Here is a 25,121-nt window from a genome sequence, read left to right on the forward strand (position 1 = left end):
CTGGCTGCTTCGGCCTCCCAAAGTGCTGGGATTACAGGCATGAGCCACTGTGTTTGGCCCACACACAAAATTTCTTTAATAAATTCATCCTTCACAAACCTTCCACAGCTTAATCAGATCTTCCACAACATTCTTGGGCCTTTAGCTTTGTCCTATACCTTCTCTTTCTTAAATAATCAGTCATTTTACTTTAGGATACAGTTTACTTTCTTTTTTCCTTATCATTTTAAAAAGTTATTCTCCTTTCAACCCTCCTTGCCAAAATTACATCCTTATAACTTTCTTTATATTTCTTTCTCCTGCTTACTGAGTCCTTTTTATCTTATTTCCTTCCTAAATGTTACTTTTTGAAATAACCTCAAATAACCTCTGAATTTACAGTTATTCTTTTTTCTCAATGAATAATACATTCTTATGCTTTTCTCATAATTTCTCTCATCAAAGCCACATGTTTTTTGTTACACTTCATATACAGAATTATATACACTAGTTAGAATTTCTAACTTAGTAATCTTGATTTTTAGTGAAAACCTAGGAAGCAAGAAATTTTGAACTGTCTATCATATATCAGTATTTTATAGATGAGAATCATCTTATTTTTATTTTTTGAGTTAGGGTCTCTCACTATTGCCCAGCCCAGAGTGCGGTGGCATAATGATAGTGTACACGAGGTCAGGAGTTTGAGACCAGCCTGACCAACATGGTGAAACCCCGTCTCTACTAAAAATACAAACATAAGCTGGACATGGTGGCGTGCACCTGTAATCCCAGCTACTTGGGAGGCTGAGGCGGGAGAATCACTTGAACCCAGGAGGTGGAGGTTGCAGTGAGCTGAGATTGCGCTACTGCACTCTAGCCTGGTGACAGAGTGAGACTCAGTCTCAAAAAAAAAAAAAAAAAATTTAAACCATGTTCTTTTTTTTTTTTTTTTTTGAGAGAAGTCTCGCTCTTATCCCCCAAGTTTGAGTGCAATGGCTTGATCTCGGCTCACTGCAACCTCCGCCTCCCGGGTTCAAACCATTCTCCTGCCTCTGCCTCCCAAGTAACTGGGATTAAGTCACCTGCCACCATGCCTGGCTAATTTTTGTATATTTTAGTAGAGACGGGGTTTCACCATGTTTGGTCAGGCTGGTTTTGAACTCCTGACCGCAAGTGATCCGCCCGCTTCGGCCCCCCAAAGTGCTGGGATTATAGGCGGGAGCCACTGTGCCTGGCCTGCAGGCTATGCTATATAGTATCTTCCACATCTATCATTGAGGCTAGCACTCTGCCCCCCTCCACTACCTCTCAGCAAGCCAGACTCATTGCCTTAACTTGGGCCCTCACTCTTGCAAAGGGATATTTATACGTCAGTATTTATACTGACTCTCAATATGCCTTCCATATCCTGCACCACCATGCTGTTATATGGGCAGAAAGAGGCTTCCTCACTACACAAGGTTCCTCTATCATTAATGCTTCTTTAATAAAAACGCTTCTCAAGGCTGCTTTATTTCCAAAGGAAGCTGGAGTCATTCACTGCAAGGGCCATCAAAAGGCATCAGATCCCATTGCTCAGGACAACGCTTATGCTGATAAGGTAGCTAAAAAAGCAGCCATCAAAAGGCATTAGATCCCAACGCTCAGGACAATGCTTATGCTGGTAAGGTAGCTAAAAAAGCAGCTAGTGTTACAACTTCTATCCCTCAGGGCAGTTTTTCTCCTTCTCATCTGGCCACTCCCACCTACTCCCCCACTGAAACTTCCACCTATTAATCTCTTCCCAAACAAGGCAAATGGTTCTTGGACCAAGGATCTCCTTCCAGCCTCACAGGCCCATTCTATTCTGTTGTCATTTCATAACCTCTTCCATGTAGGTTACAAGTTGCTAGCCCATCTCTTAAAACCTCTCATTTCCTTTCTGTTGTGGAAATCTATCCTCAAGGAAATGACTTCTCAGTGTTCCATCTGCTATTCTACTACTCCTCCTCCTCAGGAATTTCTCAGGCCCCCTCCCTTCACTACACATCAAGGTCAGGGATTTGTCCTTACCCAGGACTGGCAAATTGACTTTACTCACATGCCTTGAGTCAAGAAACTAAAATATCTCTTGATCTAGGTAGACACTTTGACTGGATGGATAGAGGCCTTTCCCACAGGGTCTGAGAAGGCCACCGCGGTCATTTCTTCCCTTCTGTCGGACGTAATTGCTCGGTTTGGCCTTCCTGCCTCTTTACAGTCCGATAAGGGACCAACCTTTATTAGTCAAATCACCCAAGCAGTTTCTCAGGCTCTTGGTATTCAGTGAAACCTTCATACCCCTTACGGTCCTCAATCTTCAGGAAAGGTAAAACGGACTAATGGTCTTTTAAAAACACACCTCACCAAACTCAGCCTCCAACTTAAAAAAAAGGACTCTGTCAAGAATAGAGCCTAAAAACTTGCCAGCCAAGCAAGTAATTATGCTAGACCCCGTTGGACCCCCTTGGAAATGCTCTAGTTAGATGTTCTGACTCCTCCCAATTCTTAGTCCTTTAATACCTGTTTTTCTCCTTCTCTTATTCTGTTTAGTTTTTCAATTCATACAAAACCGTATCCAGGCCATCACGAATAATTCTATACGACAAATGTTTCCATCACCAATCATTCCGTACGACAAATGCTCCTTTTAACAACCCCATAATATCACCCCTTACCACAAAATCTTCCTTCAGTTTAATCTCTCCCACTCTAGGTTCCCACATCGCCCCTAATCCTGCTTGAAGCAGCCCTGAGAAACATCGCCCATTCTCTCTCCATACCACCTCCAAAAATTTTCGTCACCCGAACACTTTACCACTATTTTGTTTTATGTTATTTTTCTTATTAATATAAGAAGACAGGAATGTCAGGCCTCTGAGCCCAAGCTAAGCCATCATATCCCCTGTGACCTGCAGGTATACATCCAGATGGCCTGAAGTAACTGAAGAATCACAAAAGAAGTGAAAATGGCCTGTTCCAACCTTAACTGATGACATTACCTTGTGAAATTCCTTCTCTGGCTCATCCTGGCTCAAAAGCTCCCCATTGAGCACCTTGTGACTCCCCACCCCTGCCCGCTAGAGAACTGCTCCCTTTGACCGTAATTTTCCATTACCTACCCAAATCCTATAAAACGGCCCCACCCCTGTCTCCCTTCGCTGACTCTCTTTTCGGACTCAGCCCGCCTGCACCCAGGTGAAATAAACAGCCTTGTTGCTCACACAAAGCCTGTTTGGTGGTCTCTTCACATGGACGCGAGTTAAAGTTTTAACTTGTATTTCTATCCAGAGTATATTTAGATGATACTTTGCTGTTCAGTTTTCACCATCATAAAACAGGTTGAACAATCGTTGATTAGGTTATGCCTGGGAACCTGACTAGTCTAGTTCTTTGGTTGAAGATTTCTAGAAATGTCAAAACGTGCCTGATAAGGAAAGCATCAAAATATCTCCAAAGGGCTGGCACTGGCTCATGCCTGTTGGGAGGCTGAGACGGGAGGATTGCTTGAAGCCAGGAGTTTCAGACCAGCCTGGGCAACATAATGAGACTCCATCTCTGCAAAAAATGAAAAAACCTCAACGGGGTATGGTGACATGTGCCTATAGTTCTAGCTACTCAGGAGCCTGAGGCAGGAGGATTGCTTGAGCGCAGGAGGTTGAGGCCGCAGCGAGTTGTAATATGATGTCACTGCACTCCAGCCTGGTTGACAGAGTGAGACCTAGTATCAAAAAATTATGCAGAATTTTGATGATGTCACAAATTATCTAACTTCATTTCTTTGTGTGTGTGTATAAGAGACAGATTGATATTTTAGTCAATGATGGATCAGATAAACAACAGTAGTCCTGTAAGATTATAATACCTTAGTTTTACTGTACCTTTTCTATGTTTAGATATGTTTAGATACACAAATACTTTCCATTGTGTTAGAGTTGTCTGTAGTATTCAGTATAGTAACATGCTGTACAGGTTTGGAGACTGGGAGCAATAAGCCATATCGTGTAACCTAGGGGTGTAGGCAGGCTACACCATTTGTGTCTGTGTAAGTACGCTCTATAAGGTTTGCACAGTGACAAAATCCTTAGGTCCAAAATTGCCTAAGGACCTAAGGATGCATTTCTCAGGATATATTTCTGCCATTAAGCAATGCATCACTGTATGTGTATAGCACATAAGAATATATGTATAAGATTAAGGCTGGGTGCGGTGGCTGACGCCTGAAATCCCAGCACTTTGGGAGGCTGAAGAGGGTAGATCATTTGAGGTCAGGAGTTCGAAACCAGCCTGGCCAACATGGTGAAACCCCGTCTCTACTAAAAATACAAAAATTAGCTGGGCATGGTATGTGCCTGTAATCCCAGCTACTTGGGAAGCTGAGGCAGGAAAATTGCTTGAACCCATGAGGCAGAGGTTGCAGTGAGCTGAGATCACACCACTGCACTGTAGCCTGGGTGGTGGAGTGAGACTCTTTTAAAAAAAAAAAAAAAAAAAAATATATATATATATATATATATATATGAATGAACATGTATGTTAATTGGATTACTCAGTGTCAAGGCTGTGAATATTTAAGATATTATTAGTCATGGTATGAGACCATGCGTATACCACACAAGAATATATGTATAAGATTGGCCAGGCACGGTGGCTCATGCCTGTAATCCCAGCACTTTGGGAGGCTGAGGTGGGTGGCTCACGAGGTCAGGAGATTGAGACCATCCTGGCTAACACAGTGAAACCCCATCTCTACTAAAAATACAAAAACAAAATTAGCCGGGTGTGGTGGCGGGCACTTGTAGTACCAGCTACTTGGGAGGTGGAGGCAGGAGAATGGTGTGAACCTGGGAGGCGGAGCTTGCAGTGAGCCAAGATCGCACCACTGCACTCCCGCCTGGGCGACGGTGAGACTCTGTCTCAAAAAAAAAACAAAACAAAACACGAATATATGTATAAGATTAATAACATGTTAACTGGATAACTCGGTGTCAAGGCCATGAGTAAATAAGGATTTTGAGATATTGTTAGTTATGGTATGAGACTCTTGAAATGAAAAGTTATTTTTACGATTGACAAGTTTTATCACTTTCCAATTAGCCTTTTCAATCAATTTTTTCTTGTAAAATGAGCTGTAAGTTCTCTTCCAGATTAAAGAGCTTTCCTGCAACTTTTCTTATCCTGTTAATTTCTAGCATCATTTAAAAATATCTGGATTAATTATTGATTCCTAAAGTAAGTCTCATGATATGAGTGCTTGTTGCCAAAATTAACTTGAGTTCTGGCTTATGAGCCTAGATAGTTAAAAACTATATAGTCCTTACACTTGGTTTTCCTCAGAAATGACCTCATTCTCATTTTCAAAAGGGAATTCTTTCTTTAAACAATTCATTAGTTTACTTTCTATCCTTGTAAAATGCTGTGTTAATGTTTGTCTTAACAAATAAGCATGACATCTAAATTTTTCATGAGTTGTAATTAGATTATATTGCTTTTATCTTTTTCATTATTTTTTTTTATTATTTGTAGAGATGCAGTCTCACTATGTTGTCCAGGTTAGTCTTGAACTCCTGGACTCAAGCGATCCTCTTGCTTTGACCTCCCCAAAGTCTTGGCCCTACAGGTGTGATACACCATGCTGGCCTTTTTAATTATTGTTTTCCGAGATGGGGTCTTGCTGAATTGCTCAGGCTGGAGTGCAATGGCTGTTCTGAGGCATGATGCCACTACTGATCAGCATAAGAGTTTTGACCTGCTCAGTTTCTGAACTGAGCTGGTTTACCTCTTCTTAGCCAACCTGGTGATCCCCCTCTCCTGGGAGGTCACCATACTGATGGTGAACTTTGGGTTGATACGTGATTGGCATAGTGGACTACAGCCTAGAACTCCTGGCCTCAAGCAATCCTCCTGCCTCAGTATCTGTAGTAGCTGAGACTGCATGGGTGTGCCACCACGTCTGGTACTATATTCTCATCTGAAGTTTTAGCAATGTAATACAGCTCTGATGCTGCCCCTATGCCATGTGAACCAAGAAGTATCTGAGACAGGTCTCAGTCAATTTAGAAAGTTTATTTTGCCAAGATGAAGGATGCACACCTGGGAGGTAGGTTTGTGCCTTTCTCCAAAGATGATTTTGAGGGCTTCAATATTTAAAGGGGAAAGAGGAAGACATTTTTAAAAGGTGGGTAGATAAGAGACAAGCAGTTGCATTTTTTGATTCTCTGATCAGCCTTTCACTGAATAAACAATTTACCTGTGAGAGGGGAGTAGAGGAATAGCCACTTATGCCTTGTCTAGCTCAGCGAATCTGCATTTTTACATCAGAGGAAGAGTCACATGTGCATTGGTGTCAGGTTAGCAGAGGAATGACATAGAGCTCTTTTGTCCTGCACTCATGAAGATAAGCTATCAAAATATATTATCAGGGTAAAATTCAACATAACCATTTTAGGGTAAAGATCTTGAGGCCCACAAGGAATTTTCTAGTCGGCAAATTGTGAGGGAAGTATGTAGCTTTTTTTTTTTTTTTTTAATGGTTGTAGCTATCTTATTTAAGAATAAAATGGGAGGCAAGTTTGCCTGACACAGTTCCCAGCTTAATTTTTCCTTTTGGCTTAGTGATTTGGGGGTCCTGAGATTTATTTTCCCTTTCACAACTAATATCTTAGGCTCTTGTATTAAAAAGATAATAACAGATTAAATGGCATTCATTTAATGCTTATAGTGTGCCAGGTAGTTTTTGTAAAGAATGAAAAGAACTAGATACATCTTCTTCTCAGAGTTGTTTTATACTATCTTATGGATGAGAAAATTTAAGTTAAAAGAGATTAGGCCGGGCGTGGTGGCTGCCTGTAATCCCAGCACTTTGGGAGGCCGAGACGGGCGGATCACGAGGTCAGGAGATCGAGACCATCCTGGCTAACACAATGAAACCCCGTCTCCACTAAAAATACAAAAAAATTAGCTGGGCGTGGTGGCGGCGCCTGTAGTCCCAGCTACTCGGGAGGCTGAGGCAGGAGAATGGCGGGAACCCGGGAGGCGGAGCTTGCAGTGAGCCGAGATGGCGCCACTGCACTCCAGCCTGGGCGACAGAGCGAGACTCCGCCTCAAAAAAAAAAAAAAAAAAAAAAAAAAAAAAAAAAAAATAAATAAATAAAGGAGATTAAGTAACTGCCTAACATCAGGAATTACTCAGCATTAAAGCCAAAACATAAAAAATATTTATTGAGCACCTATTGTGTTCTGAGGATACATTGGCCAATAGGCTTTTAACTCTTAAATCATACTAGCTCTTCAGTATTGTAACACAAAGAAAATGACTGAGGCAAGTTTGAATTTAGAGGTTTATTTTGCCAAGGTTGAGGATGTGTCCAGGCAAAAGGAACACAAAATCACAGAACAGCTGTGACCTGTGCTTTTTCCAAAGAGGGTTTTGAGGGCTTCAACCTTTAAAGGGGAAAAAGGGGCAGTAGGAAAAGGGGAAAGAAAAAAATAAAGACGGGGAGAGTATGGTCACATTCTTGTGAGCTCACTAAATCTACTTGTTGCATGTGAAAAGGAACGGGTAGAGGTAAAGTTAACTATGCATTCCTCTGGCACTCAGTGAATCTACATTTTACATAAGATAAAGTAAACAGAGGAAGCAGTCAAATATGCCTTTGTCTCAGGTGAGTGGAGGGATGACTTCTAGTCCTGTATTTGCCCTATACCTGTGAAGATAAGCTTTTAATTTATATTGTCAGGGTGAAATTAAATAGAGTTCTGTTTTAGGGTAAAGATCTTGGGCCAAGAAGGAATTTGCTTGTGAGCAAATTGTGAAAGAGGCTCCCTGGGGAGGTATGTGGCCTTTTATCTTTGCAGCTATCTATTTAGGAACGAAGTGGGAGGCAGTTTTGCATGACACAGTTCCCAAGCTTAACTTTTCCCTTTGGGATAGTGAGTTTGGAGGTCCCAAGATTTTTTTTTTCCCTTTCTTTTTTTTTTTCTTTTTTCTTTCTTTTCTTTTTTTTTGAGACAGGGTCTCTCTCTGTTACTCAGGCTGGAGTACTGTGGCACAATCTCAGCTCACAGCAACCTCTGCCTTCCAGGCTCAAGCGATCCTCCCACCTCAGCCTCCTTAGTAGCTGGGACTACAGACGTGTGCCACCGTGTCTGACTAATTTTTGTATTTTTAGTAGAGATGGGGTCTCCCCATGTTGCCCAGGCTGGCCTCGAATTCTTGGGATCAAGCAATCCGCCTTCCTTGGCCTCCCAAAGTGCTGGGATTATAGGCGTGAGCCACTGTGCCTGGCCTTTTCTTTTCATTTCATTATCCTTTCACAGTATATAGAATACTGTCAAAATAGTCTTTATGTAATAAAGGGGATAATTATGGCTATTTTACAGGGCTGTTGTAAGGATGGAAAGAATGCATAAAACTGTTTCAATAACTACAAAAATGTATGATATTATTGTTTTTGATGTATTTATATTAATATTACAACTATATATATATAAAAAATTCCTGTCAGAGTTGATAATTTCAAAAGGGAATCAAACAGGACAATTAAAATGTGAATTAGAAGTATTTAAAGCATTGATTTCATTATTAAAAACATGTAATTTCATCAGTTAAATGACTAAGGGTAATGGAGCTTTTTCACTCATCCTGTAGGCAGGAACCAGCTGTAAATTAAACTATACATAAGTGTAAATTACAAGGCTCTGCCTGGTGACTCACACCTGTAATCCCAGCACTTTGACTGGCTGAGGCAGGAGAATTGCTTGGGCCCAGGAGTTCAAGACCAACCTGGGCAACATAGGGAGACCCTGTCTCTATAAAAAAAAATTAGCTTGGCATGGTAGTGCATGCCTGTGGTCCCAGCTACTTGGGCTGACGTGGGAGGATCACTTGAGCCTGCGAGGTTAAGGCTGCAGTGAGCCATGATTGAGCCATTGCATTCCAGCCTGGGCAACAGAGTGAGATCCCATTAAAAAAAAAAAAGATGGGCCGGGCGCGGTGGCTCAAGCCTGTAATCCCAGCACTTTGGGAGGCCGAGACGGGCGGATCACGAGGTCAGGAGATCGAGACCATCCTGGCTAACACAGTGAAACCCCGTCTCTACTAAAAATACAAAAACTTAGCCGGGCGAGGTGGCAGGCGCCTGTAGTCCCAGCTACTCGGGAGGCTGAGGCAGGAGAATGGCGTGAACCCGGGAGGCGGAGCTTGCAGTGAGCTGAGATCCGGCCACTGCACTCCAGCCTGGGTGACAGAGCGAGACTCTGTCTCAAAAAAAAAAAAAAAAAAAAAAAAAAAAAAAAGATGGTGTAGACTACAAATTACAATTCTTCTTATCCAATGTCACGATAATACTGTTAATATTTGAATACAGATATCTCCTTAATTCTAATTTTGTACATTGTCCTTTTTAAAGTCAAGTTTACTGAAGTTTAATTTACATGTAGTAAAATTCACTCTTACATTTTCATGACTGGCAAATTTGTACCATTTTGCAGTCACCACCACAATGAAGATAATACAATATTTCTTTCACCCCAGAGAGTTTCCTTGTACCCTTTTGAGATTAAATCCTTCCAACTGATCTATTTTCTATTTCTATAATTTTATCTTTTCTTGAATGTCATATAAAATAGAGTCACCCTTTTTCTTTCTGATCTGTTAGGTGTTTCAGATATGACTGGTGCAATAGCAAGTAAGATAATTGACCCTCATGCTGATACAGCTTACTCACAAATTAGGACTTGTATTAAGAAGCAGTTAAATCAGAAAAAAGTACAACTTGTTGGAAAATTATAAAAAGAGAATTTGTCAAAGGGTTAGTAAACAGTATTCAATTTTCATGACAAACTTTCAAGAACCAATTCACATGATCAGTTTTCACATATTGGGTGGGAAATTAATAAAATCAGTACCCTTTTTAACTTCCTCTTTGGACCCTAGTTATATAAAATTAGGTAATTTATAATCCTTGATTCATGATACACTTAAATAATAGCTCAATCATGGCAGTTGCCTATTTTTAATAATATTACAAGCACACATGAATCCATCATTCCCCATGAGAACTAGAAGCTTGACAAGAACTCAACATCAGATTTACCCATGTGGGTCTTTAATATCAAATGGAATTTGCACTGCCTATGTTTCTTATTAATTAGTAGGAATCCCCCACTCCCCACCTTTTTGGGGGTGGGAGAAGCGAGTAACTTTTGCCAGTCTCTTGCTTTTCAGCCTTGTTTTGGTTTATATTGTTATAAACCAAACAATAAAATTTAAACAATTTTCGTATAGTCAAAACTAATTCTTTGCTTTTTGCATTCTGTGTCTCATCTAATACTGTTTTCTTCACTGTGAGTTCATGAAGATATTCTATATTTTCTTCTAATTTTTAGGAACATTTCATATATTTAGGTCTTTACTATATTTGTAATTTATTTTGTGATTGATGAGAGGTAGTAATTTAAAATTTTAAATCTTGTATGACTGATGATTTGTACCAGCACAATTTATTAAAAAGCTCTCTCTCTTCTCTTCTCTTCTCTTCTCTTCTCTTCTCTTCTCTTCTCTTCTCTTCTCTTTCTTTTCTTTCTTGATGGAGTCTCGCTCTGTTGCCTAGGCTGGAGTGCAGTGGCGCGATCTCGGCTCACTGCAAGCTCGCCTCCCGGGTTCACGCCATTCTCCTGCCTCAGTCTCCTGAGTAGCTGGGACTACAGACGCCTGCCACCACGACTGGCTAATTTTTTTGTATTTTATTTAGTAGAGATGGGGTTTCACCGTGTTAGCCAGAATGGTCTTGATCTCCTGACCTTGTGATCCACCTGCCTCAGCCTTCCAAAGTGCTGCGATTACAGGCATGAGCCACCGCGCCCAGCCAGCTCTCTTTTTAATGGATTTTAATTTACCTCCTTCTATTAAGGTTTCAATATGCATGGGTCTTTTTCTGGCCTCTATATTGTGTTCCATAGGTATATTTGAGTATATCTACACCATTACCTTATTGCCTAGTTAGTATAGACTAGAGCAATTCTTGAGGAGGGTTTTGGCTGACTTTTGCCCTTTGCTCATTCACATACTTTTTTTTTGACAGAGTCTCGCTCTGTCACCCAGGGAGGAGTGCACTGGTGTGATCACGGCTTACTGCAACCTCAGTCTCCTGGGCTCAAGTGATTCTCCCACCTCAGCCTCCACAGTAACTGGGACTACAGGTGTGCACTACCACGCCTAGCTAATTTTTTTTTTTTTGAGATGCAGTTTGGTTGTTGTTGCCCAGGCTGGAATTCAATGGTGTGATCTCGGCTCATTGCAACTTCCGCCTCCCGGGTTCAAGCAATTCTCCTGCCTCAGCCTTCTGGGTAGCTGGGATTACAGGAACCTGCCACCATGCTGGGCTAATTTTTTGTATTTTCAGGAGAGATATTTTGTATTTTTATTAGTATTTTTAGGGGTTTCACCATGTTGGCCAGGCTGGTCTCAAATGCCTGACCTCAGGTGATCCACCTGCTTTGGCCTCCCAAAATATTGGGATTACAGGCGTGAGCCACTGTGCCTGGCCACACCCAGCTAATTTTTATATTTTTTATAGAGATGAGGTTTCACCATGTTGCCCAGGCTGGTCTCAAGCTCCTGGCCTGAAATGATCCATCCACCTCAGCCTTCCTAAGGGCTGTAACGAGAGGTGTGAGCTACTGTGTCTGACCCACATACATTTTTTACTATCTTTGTCAAGATTTCTGTAAAACCCTCTTGGGATTTTTAACTGGAAATACATCAAATTTTTTAATAGATTAATTTGGTGAGAATTGACTTCCTTAAGATATTGAGTATACCTACCTATGAACATGGTATTTGCCCATGTAGAATTATTTTCAAGGAATTTTATGATTTTCTTTATAACAATCATATACACCCTTTTGCTTAGATTTATTCTTACGTTTATAGTTTTTATGGTTATGTTAAATGATACTGTTTGGTTTTTTATTTTTATTTGTATTTTTTTGAGGTGGAGTCTCGCTCTGTCGCCCAGGCTGGAGTGCAGAGGCACGATCTTGGCTCACTGCAACCTCTGCCTCCTGGATTCAAGTGATTCACCTGCCTCAGCCTCCCAAGTAGCTGGGACCACAGGTGTGTGCCACCATGCCTAGCTAATTTTTGTATTTTTAGTGGAGGTGGGTTTTCACCATGTTGGCCAGGCTGGTCTCGAACTCCTGACCTCGTGATCCGCCTGCCTCGGCATCCCAAAGTGCTGGGATTACAGGCATGAGCCACCATGCCCGGTGGTAAATGATATTCTTTTAAAAAATTATACTTTGTTGCTGGCCTATAGAAAAACACCTGATTTTCACATATTGATTTATGTCCAGAGACTTAGCAAACCCTTTTATTTCTTCTAATATCTGAAGACTGTTTTAAATTTCATATGTAGATAGCCTTATTTACGTGATACATCATTTCTTCCTTTCCAATTCATATGCCATTTATTTGCTTTTCATACTGAATTGGTTAGGCTTGTCAATACAAGCATTGAATTAAAGTGGTAATTGTAGGTAAATGTGTTTATTCTCAATACTGGGAGAAAGTTTAAAATATCTTTTTTATTAAAGATATGAGCAGCCTTGTCTCCCCCCACACAAAAAACCCACATATTATATAATTCTATTCACAAGAAATGGCCAGAACAGACAACTCTCAGGAGATAGAAAGTATGTTAAAAAATTTTTTTTTAAGGGACAGGGTCTTGGCTGGGCACAGTGGCTCATGCCTGTAATCCCTGCACTTTGGGAGATTGAGGCGGGTGGATCACCTGAAGTCGAGAGTTCGCGACCAGCCTGATCAACATGGAGAAACCCCCCCGTCTCTACTGAAAATACAATATTAGCTGGGCCTGGTGGTGCATGCCTGTAATCCCAGCTTCTCAGGAGGCTGAAGGCAGGAGAATCACTTGAACCTGGGAGGCGGAGGTTGCAGTGAGCTGAGATTGCACCATTGTACTCCAGCCTGGGCAACGAGAATGAAACTCTGTCTCAGAAAAAATAAAAAAGAGAGAGAGACAGGGTCTTGCTCTGTCATCCAGGCTGGAGTGCAGTGGTACAATCATAGTTAACTTGCAGCCTCAAACTCTTGGACTCAAGTAACCTCCTACCTTAGCCTCCTGGGTAGCTAAGACCACAGTTGTGTGCCACCGGGCCCAATTAATTAAAAAACAATTTTTTTTTGGTAGAGATGGGAGTCTTGCTATGTTTCCCAGGCTGGTCTCAAACTCCTGGGCTCTAGGGATCCTCCCACCTCAGATTCCCAAAGCACTGGGATTACAGGTGTGAACACCATGCCTGACCAGAAAGAAGATTAAAGGTTGCCAGGGATTGGGGTTTGGGGAATGATGGGGAGTGACTGCCAGTGGACATGTGATTTTTTTTTTGTGGGGGGAAGGTGCTGCAGATGTCCTAAAAGTAGACTGTGGTGAAGATTGCCCAACTTTGTCAATATAGTAAAAACCATTCAATTTTATACTTTAAGTGGGTGAACTGTATGGTATAGGTTATATTGCAATAAAGCTGTGAAAAGAAAAAAGGTATTTGTGTATGTAGTTTGGTTACACAGTGTCACATTTTCCTCTTAAAGTGTGTACCAGTTTGCATTCCCACCAACAATGTATAAACATTTCCGTTTATTCACAGTTTTACCAACAGAATATGTTGTCCTATGTTTAAATTTGCACCAGTCTGATGATAAATGGTATCCTATTTTTTTTTTTTATTTTTATTTTTTCGAGACAAAATCTTGCTCTGTTGGTTGCTCAGGATGTAGTGCAGTGGCACAATCTCCTCTCACTGCAACCTCTGTCTCCTGGGTTCAAAGGATTCTCCTGCCTCAGCCTCCCAAGTAGCTGGAACCACAGGCATGCACCACTGCGCCTGGCTAATTTTTGTATTTTTAGTAGAGATGGGGTTTCACTATGTTGCCCAGGCTGGTCTCAAAACTCCTGACTTCAGGGGATCCACCCGCCTCAGTCTCCCAAAGTGGTGGGAGTTACAGGCGTGAGCCTCGGTGCCGGCCTCCTATTTTGTTTTAATTTGTATTTCTATGAGTGCATTTGAACATTTAAAAAAAATGTTTAAATCACCATTTTTATATCTTTTTTTAATTGTGTATTTTATCAGTTCTTCTTTTGGCTTTTTTTGGTCTTTATTCCTCTATTTTATACTTTCTTTATATAATAGTGATGTTAGCCATTTGTGATATAGTACCTATTTCTAACATTATAGATTGAGTTTTCCTTTGCTTTATATAAATAAAATCATATACATATACTGTTTTGATGAGAGTATGATCTGTGCTCTAAGCAACTAAATTATAGTCTGAGCAGAATTTACTTCTGGGTGATACTTAGGTTTGCTATCATTTGGTTCAGAGTTTTCCTTTGCTCTGATAATTCACTTAGTGTTCATTATTCAAAGTCGTTTCACTTCTTATTGCCATGTCAGTTTCCACCCTTTCTCATCTGAGACCAAATGGTAGTTACTTTCTGAAATCTCTGTAGACTCCTAGAGGTCAACTTGGGTATTCAGTTTTTCCCTTTTCCTTTTTTTTTTTTTTTTTTTTTTTTTTGAGATGGAGTCTTGCTCTGTTGCTCATACTGGAGTGCAGTGGTGTGATCTGGCTCACTACAACCTCTGCCTCGCGAGTTCAAGCTGTTCTTCTGCCTCAGCTTCCCAAGTAGGTGGGACTACAGGCGTGCGCCACCATGCCCGGCTAATTTTTGTATTTTTAGTAGAGATAGGGTTTTGCCATGTTGGCCAGGCTGGAGCTCCTGATCTCAGGTGATCTTCCCACCTTGGCCTCCCAAAGTACTGGGATTGCAGGTGTGAGTCCCTGCACCTGGCGGTATTCATTTTTTAATGTTCCCTTTATACTTTGTAATTTCCTCGATAGCATTTATGTTTTTGTAATTATTTCTGTTTCCTGTTTACTGGATTCTAAGCTGTTCAATTGCTCCTGACTTATTTTTGTGTTCTAGCATATCCCTATGTTTGGCATAAAGGGAAATGCTCAATAAATATTATTCAAAGACTAATTAATAAGAACTAGGAAAATGATAATGTATATATATTTTTTGAGACAGGGTCTCACTCTTGTTGCCCAGGCTGGAGTGCAGTGGTGTGATCATTGCTAACTGCAGCCCCAACCTCCTGGGCTCAGGTGATCCTCCCACCTCAGCTTCCTGAGTAGCTGGGACCACAGGCGGATGCCACCACCCCTGGTTAATGGTCTCAAACTCCTGAGTTCAAGCGATCATCTCGCCTTGGCCTCCAAAAGTGCTGGGATTACAGGAGTGACCCACGGCGTCTGGCCGCAGGTAATGTCATTGTAGGGGAAAAGTTGTCCTTGAGGGACAGGTAAAATTTGAATAACTAAAGAAGAGGGTATTTCTGATGAGAGAAGAGGACCAGCAAAGGGATAGGGATGGGAATAAGTGTGGTATGTGTAGTGAACAGTGAAGATACTTGTCTTATTAGAGCATGTTTATTTTTGCATTCATCCCAAGTCTCTGTATCTACTGTATGAAAGGAACTGGTTTAGGTTGTATTAGCCACAGATTTTGAACACCTAGATACACAGATTTTTAAAATCAAGTGCTTTGGAAGAGTAGTAGGAAAGATTAAGAAGGTAATGAGGAGCAGGATTTTAGAGTATTTAAAGAAAGGCATAGGTGTTGGGCTTGATATGATTGATAGGAGGTGGCAAATGAATGATCTGCTGGAAGGTGTTACTTTCCTAATGTTTTGAGGGAGGTACATAATGTGGATTGGGGGAAGAGAATTATAGAAAGTATTGAGTCCTGCGTGTATGAGGTTGTATAGGGACTGACCCATATAGGACAGCTAGGAATTGCCCAAATGGGCAAACAGGGGAAGGATGTTCAAGACAACAGAGATAAGAGAATAGAGAACTACAAATAACTGGAATAATGTTATGTGTAGGGACTAAAAGAAGATGTGGCTAGACAAATGAACATGGGTTAAACTGGTGATTTCTAGACCTGAATATGTCCAAATGAACATTTCATGCTGAAAAATAGACCTAGACACCTAGCTGGTGACTAGTAAATCAGAATGCATAGATTTTATTTTACAGATAATGAGGAACTATTAAAGAAAGTGTCCAATTTTTTTTTTTTTTTTTGGAGACAGAGTTTTGCTCTTGTTGCCCAGGCTGGAGTGCAATGACTCGATCTTAGCTCACCGCAACCTCCGCCTCCCGGGTTCAAGCGATTCTTCTACCTCAGCCTCCTGAGTAGCTGGAATTACAGGCATGTGCCACCACACCTGGGTTATTTTGTATTTTTAGTAGAGATGGTGTTTCTCCACGTTGGTCAGGCTGGTCTCGAACTCCCGACCTCAGGTGATCTGCCCGCGTCAGCCTCCCAAAGTGCTGGGATTACAGATGTTAGCCACTGTGCCCGGCAGGGGCCGCTGTTATTATACCATATTGGATCACCTTGGTATTGCAGTAGATGGACTGAAAGAGAAAGGAAAATTGAAGGCGAAGAGGCAAATTCTTAGGCTAGTACAATTACCATGTAGAGAAATGATAATAAGGATCTAAATAAGGGCAGAGGAAATACGATTATAGAGGAGTCAGAAGTGAGAGAGTGTGATGTATTGATGGATCAAGGAGTCTTTTTATCCCCTTACTTTGGGGAGGTCACAGAGAAAATGAAGACTTTAGGACATATTGGGCTTCTCCCACAGTTTTCCTCATCTCACTTAATGGCTATTCCAGATGCCTAGACCAATATCTTTGGATTCATTCATTTTTTTTGCTATTTTTATTATGGCATAATAGACATAAAATTTATAATCTTAGTCATTTTCAGGTGTGCAGTCCAGTGGTATTAAGTATATTCATAATGTTATCAAATCATCACACCATCCATCTCCAGAAGGTTTTTCATTGTGTAAAACTGAAACTCTATACTCATTAAATAACTCCCTAATCTTCCCTGCCCCTACCCCTGGCAGCTACCATTATACTTTATGTCTCTGATATTGACCATTCTAAATACCTCTTATAAATGGACCCATAACAGTAATTATCTTTTTGTGACTGACTTATTTAATTTAACATAATATCATTAAGGTTTATCCATGTTATAGCATATTGTAGAATTTCCTTCCTTTTATTGACTGAATAGTATTCCCCTGTATAGATATACCACAATTTGTTTATCCATTCATCTGTCAATGAAGAGTTGGGTTGCTTTCATGTTTTAGCTATTGTAAATGATGCTACTATGAACAAATAGCTCCTAGAGACCCTTCTTTTAATTCTTTTGAGTATTTACCCAGTAGAATTGCTGGATCATATGGTAATTCTAGTTTTTTTTTTTTTTTTTTTTTTGAGATGGAGTTTCCTCTTGTTGCCCAGGCTGGAGTGCAATGGCACAATCTTGGCTCACTGGAACCTCTGCCTCCCGGTTCAAGCGATTCTCCTGCCTCAGCCTCCCAAGTAGCTGGGATTACAGGCATGTACCACCATGCCCAACTAATTTTGTATTTTTAGTAGAAACAGGGTTTTTCCATGTTGGTCAGGCTGGTCTCGAACTCCCAACCTCAGGTGATCCACCCGCCTCAGCCTCCTAAAGTGCTGGGATTACAGGTGTGAGCCACCGTGCCCAGCTGGTAATTCTATTTTTAACTTGTTGAGGAACCGTCATACTGTTTTCCCTACTGGATGTACAATTTTACATTCCCACTAGCAATGCACAGAGGATTCAGTTTCTCCTTATACTTGTCAACACTTATTATTGTCTGTGTTTTTTTGATAGCAGCCATCCTAATGGGTATGAGGTGATATTGTAGTTTTGATTTGCCTTTCCTTAATGATGCTTGGTGATGTTGAGCACCTTTTTTTCTGTGAGTTTTCTTTTTACTGTGGTGATAGTGTCTTTTGACGCACAAAATTTGTTAATTGGAATGAAATCCAATTTGTCTATTTTTTTGTCGTTTTTGCCTGTGCCTTTAGTTTCACATCCAAGAAATTATTGCCAAATCTAGTGTTGTGAAGCTTTCCACTTGTGTTTTCTTTTAGGAGTTTTATTGTTTTAGGTCTTAAATATAGGTCCTTGATCTATTTTGAGTTAATTTTTGTATAATGGGGTTAGGTAAAGGCCCAACTTCATTTTTCTGTGTGTGTGTATATCCAGTTTTCTCAGCACCATTTGTTGAAAAGACTGTCCTTTGCACATTGAATACTTTTGGTATCCTTGTCAAAAATCATTTTTTGATTTTTTTTGAAGGTTTATTTCTGAGCACTCTATTCTATCACATTGGTCTTTATGCCTGTCTTTATGCCAGTGTCATACTGTTTTAATTACTGTAGCTTTGTAAGAAGGTTTGAATCAAGAATTGTGAGTCCTTCAGCTTTATTCCTTTTTTTTTCTTTTTTTCTTTTTTCTTTTGACATGGAGTCTTGCTCTGTTGCCCAGGCTGGAGTGCAGTGGCATGATCTCGGCTCACTGCAACTGCCACCTCCTGGGTTCAATCAAATTCTCCTGCCTCAGCCTCCTGAGTAGCCGGGATTACAGGCACCCACCACCACAGCTAATTTTTTTTGTATTTTTAATAGAGACAGGATTTCACAATATTGGTCAGGCTGGTCTTGAACTCCTGACCTCAGGTGATCTGCAACCTCAGGTGATCTGCGGCCTCAGGTAATCTGCCCACCTTGGACTCCCAAAGTACTGGGATTATAGGCATGAGCCACCACGCCCAGCCTGTTCTGCTTTTCTCCCCCTCAGACTAATCTGGCTGTTTGGGATCCCTTGAGAGTCCATATGAATTATAGTATGGGTTTTGCATTTCTACAAAAAAAAGTCATTGGGATTTTGATAGGGATTGTATTGAATTGTGGATTATGTAGGGAAATATTGATATTTTAATAATCTTAAGTGTTTTACCCATGAATATGGGATGTATCTCTACTTGCTTGTATCTTCCTTAATTTTTTAAAGCAGTATTTTATAGTTTTCATTGTACAAGTCTTTCACATTTTTGGTTAATTCCTAAGTATATTATTCTTTTTGTTGCTATTGTAAGTGGAATTGTCTTGTAATTTCCTTTCAAATTGTTCCTTGCTCATGTATAGAAATGCAACTGATTTTTTGTATGTTGACTTTGTAGCTTGCTACTTTGTTGAATTTATTTACTGGTTTTAATAGTTTTTTTGTGGAATCTTTATGGTTTTCTGCCTATAAAATCCTATCACTTGCAAACAATTTTATTTCTTTATTTCGTTTGGGTGACTTTTATTTCTTTCTCTTTTTTCTTTTATTTCTTTTATTTATTTATGTTTTTGAGCTGGAGTCTCACTTTGTTGTCCGGGCTGGAGTGCAGTGGCGCGATTTTGGCTCACTGCAACCTCCGCCTCCCAGGTTCAAGTGATTCTCCTGCCTCAGCCTTCGGAGTAGCTGGGATTACAGGTGCCTGCTACCACGCCCAGCTAATTTTTGTATTTTTGGTAGAGAGGGTTTCACTATGTTGGTCAGGCCGATCTCAAACTCCTGACCTCGTGATCCACCTGCCTCAGTCTCCCAAAGTGCTGGGATTACAGGTGTGAACCATTGCACCTGGCCTATATCTTTTTCTTATCTAATTCCTTTGGCTAGAGCTCCTAGTACTATGTTGAATGAAAGTGGTGAAAGTGAGGCCAGGCGCAATGGCTCACACCTGTAATCCCAGCACTTCAGGAGGCCAAGGCAGGCAGACCATCTGAGGTCAGGAGTTGGAGACCAGGCTGAGCAACATGGTGAAACCCCGTCTCTACTAAACATACAAAACTTAGGCCAGGCGCGGTGGCTCACGCCTGCAATCCCAGTACTTTTGGGAGGCCGAGGCGGGCAAATCACAAGGTCAGGAGATCGAGACCATCCTGGCTAACATGGTGAAACCTCGTCTCTACTAAGAAATAGAAAATATTAGCCGGACGTGGACGTGGTGGTGGGCGCCTGTAGTCCCAGCTACCTGGGAAGCTGAGACGGGAGAATGGCGTGAACCCGGGAGGTGGAGCTTGCAGTGAGCCGAGAGGCGCCACTGCACTACAGCCTGGGAGACAGAGCGAGACTCCGTCTCCAGCAAACAAACAAACAAAACTTAGCCGAATGTGGTAGTGGGCACCTGTAATCCCAGCTACTTGGGAGGCTGAGGCAGAAGAATCACTTGAACCCGGGAGGTGGAGGTTGCAGTGAACCGGGATCGCGCCACTGCACTCCAGCCTGGGCGAGAAGAGCGAAACTCCGTCTCCGGAAACAGAAAGAAAGTGGTGAAAGTGGTCATCCTTGCTTATTCCTGATTTTAGATGAAAAGCTTTCAGTTTTTCAAGATTGAATGTGGTTTTTGCTGTGGGTTTTTCACATATGGCTTTTATTTTGTTGAGGTAGATTCCTTCTGTTCTTAGTTTGTTGAGTGTTTTTACCATGAAAGGGGTTGAATTTTGTCTAGTGCTTTTTCTACATCGATTGAGATGATCACGTGGTTTTTTTCTCTCATTCTGTTGATGTGGTGTATTACATTGATACTTTTTTTTTTTTTTTGAAATGGAGTCTCACTCTGTCACCCAGGCTGGAATGCAGTGGTGTGATCTCGGCTCATTGCAACGTCTGCCTCCCGGGTTCAAACGATTCTCCTGCCTCAGCGTCCTGAGTAGCTGGGACTACAGGCATGTGTCACCATGCCTGGCTAATTTTTGTATTTTTAGTAGAGAATGGGGTTTCACCATGTTGGCCAGGCTGATCTCGAACTCTTGAACTCAGGTAATCCACCCACCTCTGCCTCCTAAAGTGCTGGGATTACAGGTGTGAGCCACCATGCCCAGCCATTGATCCATTTTTATATGTCAAACCATCCTTACATTTCAGGAATAAATCCTGCTTGGTCATTGGTTATAATCTTTTGGTTGTTTAAGAATGTATTGTTTTGTGAATTTTTCAGTTTTACTTATGTTATTGATTTCTAACTTCATCCCGTTATGATCAGAGAAGATAGTTAATATGATATCTGTCTTTTAAAATTTATCGAGACTTAATCTGTGACCTAACATATGGTCTGTCATAGAAGATGTCCCTCGTACCCTGAGAAGAATGTGTATTCTGTTGTTGTTGGAGTCTATGAGTTGTTCTGTATATGTCTGTTAGGTCTGGTTGGTGTTATTTAAGACCTCTCTTTTCTTAGCTATTTTCTCTCTGGTGGTGTGTTCATTATTGAAAGGAGGAGTATTGAAGTCTCCAACTATTGTTGTACAACTGTCTATTTCTCTTTTCAGTTCTTAGTTTTTGTTTCATAGTTTGATTGTCATTAGGCATATAAATGTTTATAGTCATTATATTTTGTTGCTTTATTGTACCTTTTATTAATATATAATGTCTTTTGTTTCTTTAAACTTTTGTCATTTTAAGTCTATTTTGTTTAATATTGGTATAACTACTCCTGCTGTCTTTTGCTTATTATTTGTGTGGAATGTCTTTTTCCATTCTTTCATTTCCAATCTGTTTGCTTCTTCTTCTTTTTTTTTTTTTTAACTTTTAAGTTCAGGATACAAGTGCAAGTTTGTTATATAGGTAAACTTGTGTCATGGGGGTTTGCTTTACAGATTATTTCATCACCCAGGTACTAAGCCTAGTGCCCATTAGTTGTTTTTCCTGGTTCTCTGTCTCCTCCTACCTTCAAACCACAAAACGTCCCCAGTGTTTGTTATTCCCCTCTATGTGTCCGTGTGTTCTCATCATTTAGCTCCCACTTATAAGTGAGAACACGTGGTATTTGGTTTTCTCTATGTTAGTTTTCTAAGTATAATGGCCTTCAGATCCATCCATGTTCCTGCAAAGGCCATGATCTCATTCTTTTTTACGGCTGGATAGTATTCCATGGTGTATATGTACCACGTTTTCTTTGTCTAGCCTATCACTGATGGACATTTAGGTTGATTCCATGTCTTTGCCATTGTGAATAGTGGTGCAGTGAACATACATATGCATGTGTCTTTATAATAGAATGATTTCTATTCCTTTGGGTATATACCCAGTAATGGGATTGCTTGGTTGAATGGTCTTTCTGTCATTAGGTCTTTGAGGAATCACACTGTCTTCCACAATGGCTGAAGTAATTTACACTCCTACCAACAGTGTATAAGCATTCCTTTTTTCTCCACAACCTCACCATTATCTGTTATTTTGTGACTTTTTAACAGTAGCCATTCTGACTGGTATTAGATCATATCTTATTGTGGTTTTGATTTGCATTTCTTTAATGATCCGTGATGTTGAACTTTTTTTCATATGATTGCTGGCCGCATGTATGTCTTCTTTTCAGAAGTGTCTGTTCATGTCCTTTGCCCACTTTTTTTTTTCTTTGAGACAGTCTCGCTCTGTTGCCCAGGCTGGAGTGCAGTGGCACGATCTGGACCGCAACCTCCACCTCCTGGGTTAAAGTGATTCCCATGCCTCAGGTACCCAAGTAGCTGGAACTACAGGCGTGTGCCACCACAGCTGGCTAATTTTTATATTATATTTTTAGTAGGGATGAGATTTCTCCATATTGACCAGGCTAATCTTGAATTCCTGGTCTTAAGTAATCCACCTGCCTTGGCCTCCCAATCCTGGCACTTTGGGAGTGCCTGGCCTGCCCACTTTTTTATCAGGTTGTTTTTTTCTTGTATATTTGTTTAAGTTCCTTGTAGATGCTGGATATTAGATCTTTGTTGGATGCATAGTTTGCAGAATTTTTCTCCATTCTGTAGGTTGTCTGTTTGTTGATAGTTTGTTTTGCCATGCAGAAGCTCTTTAGTTTAATTAGATCCTATTTGTCAATTTTTGCTTTTGTTGCAGTTGCTTTTGGTGTCTTTGTCATGAAATCCTTGCCCTTACATATGTCCTGAATGGTACTGCCTGGGTTGTCTTTCAGGTTTTTTTAGTTTTGGGTTTTACATTTAAGTCTTTTTTCTCACTTTGAAAGGATGGTTTTGTTGGATATAGGATCCTTTGTGGGCAGGTTTTTTCTTTTTCTTTTTTCTTTCTTTCTTTTTTATTCCTTTTTTTTTTTTTTTTTTTTGAGATGGAGTCTCATTCTGTCACCCAGGCTGGAGTGCAGTGGCACAATCTTGGCTCTCTGCAACCTCTGCCTCCTGGGTTCAAGAGATTCTGCTGCCTCAGCCGCCCGAGTAGTTGGGACTACAGGCATGCACCACCAAGCCCAGCTAATTTTTTGTATTTGTGGTAGAGATGGGGTTTCATCATGTTGGCCAGACTGGTCTTGAACTCCTGACCTCAGGTGATCTTGCCCACCTTGGCCTCCCAAAGTGTTGGGATTACAGGCGTGAGCCACTGCACTTGGCCGTATTTTTTATTCATTTTTTGAAGACAGGGTTTCGCTATGTTGCACAGGCTGGGCTTGAATTCCTGGGCTTAAGTAATCCTCTCAATTCAGCCTTCTGAGTAATTGGGACAGCAGGTGCCCACTGCCTCTATTGGCTGCAGTTCTTTTCTTTTAGCAATTTGAATATATTGGCCTACTGCCTTATGGCCTCTGAAGTTTCTGATGAGATATCTGCTGATAATCTTATTGTGTAACCCTTGCATGTGATAAATCTTTTCTCTCTTGCTACTTTCAAGCATCTCTCTTTGTGTTCAGTTTTTGAAAATTTGATTATATGATGTGTTGGAGTGGGTCTCTTCGAATTTATCTTACTTGGAGTTCGTTGAGCTTCTTGGATGTTTTTATTAGGGTCTTTCATCAAATTTGGGAGGTTTTTAGCTAATATTTCTTCAGATATTTTCTCTGCCTCTTTTTTTTTTCTCCCTCTGAGACCCTCAAAATTTGTATGTTGGTCAGCTTGATGGCATCGCACAGGTCCTCCAGGTCTTTTCAGTTTTTTTTAGTCTTTCTTTGTTTCTGTTCCTTACACTCAGTAACTTTTAGTATCTGTCTTCAAGTTTACTGATTCTCTTCTGCTTGCTCAAATCTGCCTTTGAATTTCTCTAGTGAATTTTTCGTTTCAATTATACTTTTCAGCTCCAGAATTTCCTTTTGGTTTCTTTTCAGATTTTCTGTTTCTTTATTGGTGTTTTAATTTTGTTCATATATTGTTTTCTTGACTTTTCCCACATCTTCCTTTAGTTCTTGGAGCATATTTAAGATAGTTGTTTTAAAGTCTTTGTGTAGCAGATTAGCCATCAGATGTTTTTCAGGAACAGTTGATTTATTTATTTTTTTCTTTGAATGGCCCATCCTTTCCTGGTTTTTTGTTTGCCTTATGAGTTTTTGGAGAAAACTGGACATTTGAATCTCATGTGTTATTCTGGAAATAGAGTCTTCTTCTTCCCCAGGATTTGCTGTTTTTTTGTTATTGTTTGTGTTTTTTTATTGTCTTTAGTTCTTTAAAAAAATTTCAATCACTTTTGGGGTACGAGTGATTATTGGTTACATGAGTGAATGGTATAGTGGTGAAATCTGAGATTTTAGTGCACCTGTCACCCAAGTAGTGTACATTGTGCCCCATGTGTACTCATTTTATCTCTCACTCTCACTCCTACCCTCCCCCTTCTGAGTCTCCATAGTCCATTATATCACTCTGTATGCCTTTGTGTACTCATAGCTTAGCTCCCACTTACAAGTGAGAGCGTACGGTATTTGGTTTTTCTTTCCTGAGTTACTTCACTTAGAATCATGGCCTCCAACTCCATCCAAGTTGCTGCAAAATACATGATTTTGTTCTTTTTTTTATGGCTGAATAGTATTCCATGGTGCATATATACCACATATTCTTTACTCATTGATTGACAGGCACACGGTTATAAATCTTTGCAACTGTGAATTGTGCTGTAATAAACATACATGTACAGATGTCTTTTTGATATGATGACTTTTTTTCCTTTGGGTAGATACCCAGTAGTAGAATTGCTGGATCAAATGGTAGATCTACTTTTAGTTCTTTAAGAAATCTCTGGCTGGGCGCGGTGGCTCACGCCTGTAGTCCCAGCACTTTGGGAGGCCGAGGCAGGTGAATCATGAGGTCAGGAGTTCAAGACCAGCCTGGCCAAGATGGTGAAACCCCGTCTCTACTAAAAATACAAAAAAAT

The 25,121-nt window shown here is 40.6% G+C and overlaps 1 protein-coding gene across 10 annotated transcripts in view; it reads left to right on the forward strand.

Moving 5' to 3' along the window:
• The window catches only part of ELF2 (E74 like ETS transcription factor 2), a 134,356-nt gene that overhangs the window by 14,463 nt on the left and 94,772 nt on the right, over positions 1-25,121 (forward strand). Inside the window, exons 2-3 of one of the 10 annotated variants that reach the window (XM_050790224.1) lie at positions 11,082-11,199; positions 15,114-15,347. The exons of 7 other annotated variants lie outside the window; for them this stretch is intronic. The gene's annotated coding sequence lies outside the window, so the exon portion shown is untranslated. Of the gene's footprint in view, positions 1-9,314; positions 11,200-15,113; positions 15,348-25,121 lie in introns of those variants that run through there. 2 more of the 10 variants (XM_050790226.1, XM_050790225.1) reach the window with 2 other exon arrangements.

Source organism: Macaca thibetana, chromosome 5, assembly GCF_024542745.1.
Source record: "Macaca thibetana thibetana isolate TM-01 chromosome 5, ASM2454274v1, whole genome shotgun sequence".
In the NCBI taxonomy this organism is placed as follows: domain Eukaryota; kingdom Metazoa; phylum Chordata; class Mammalia; order Primates; family Cercopithecidae; genus Macaca; species Macaca thibetana.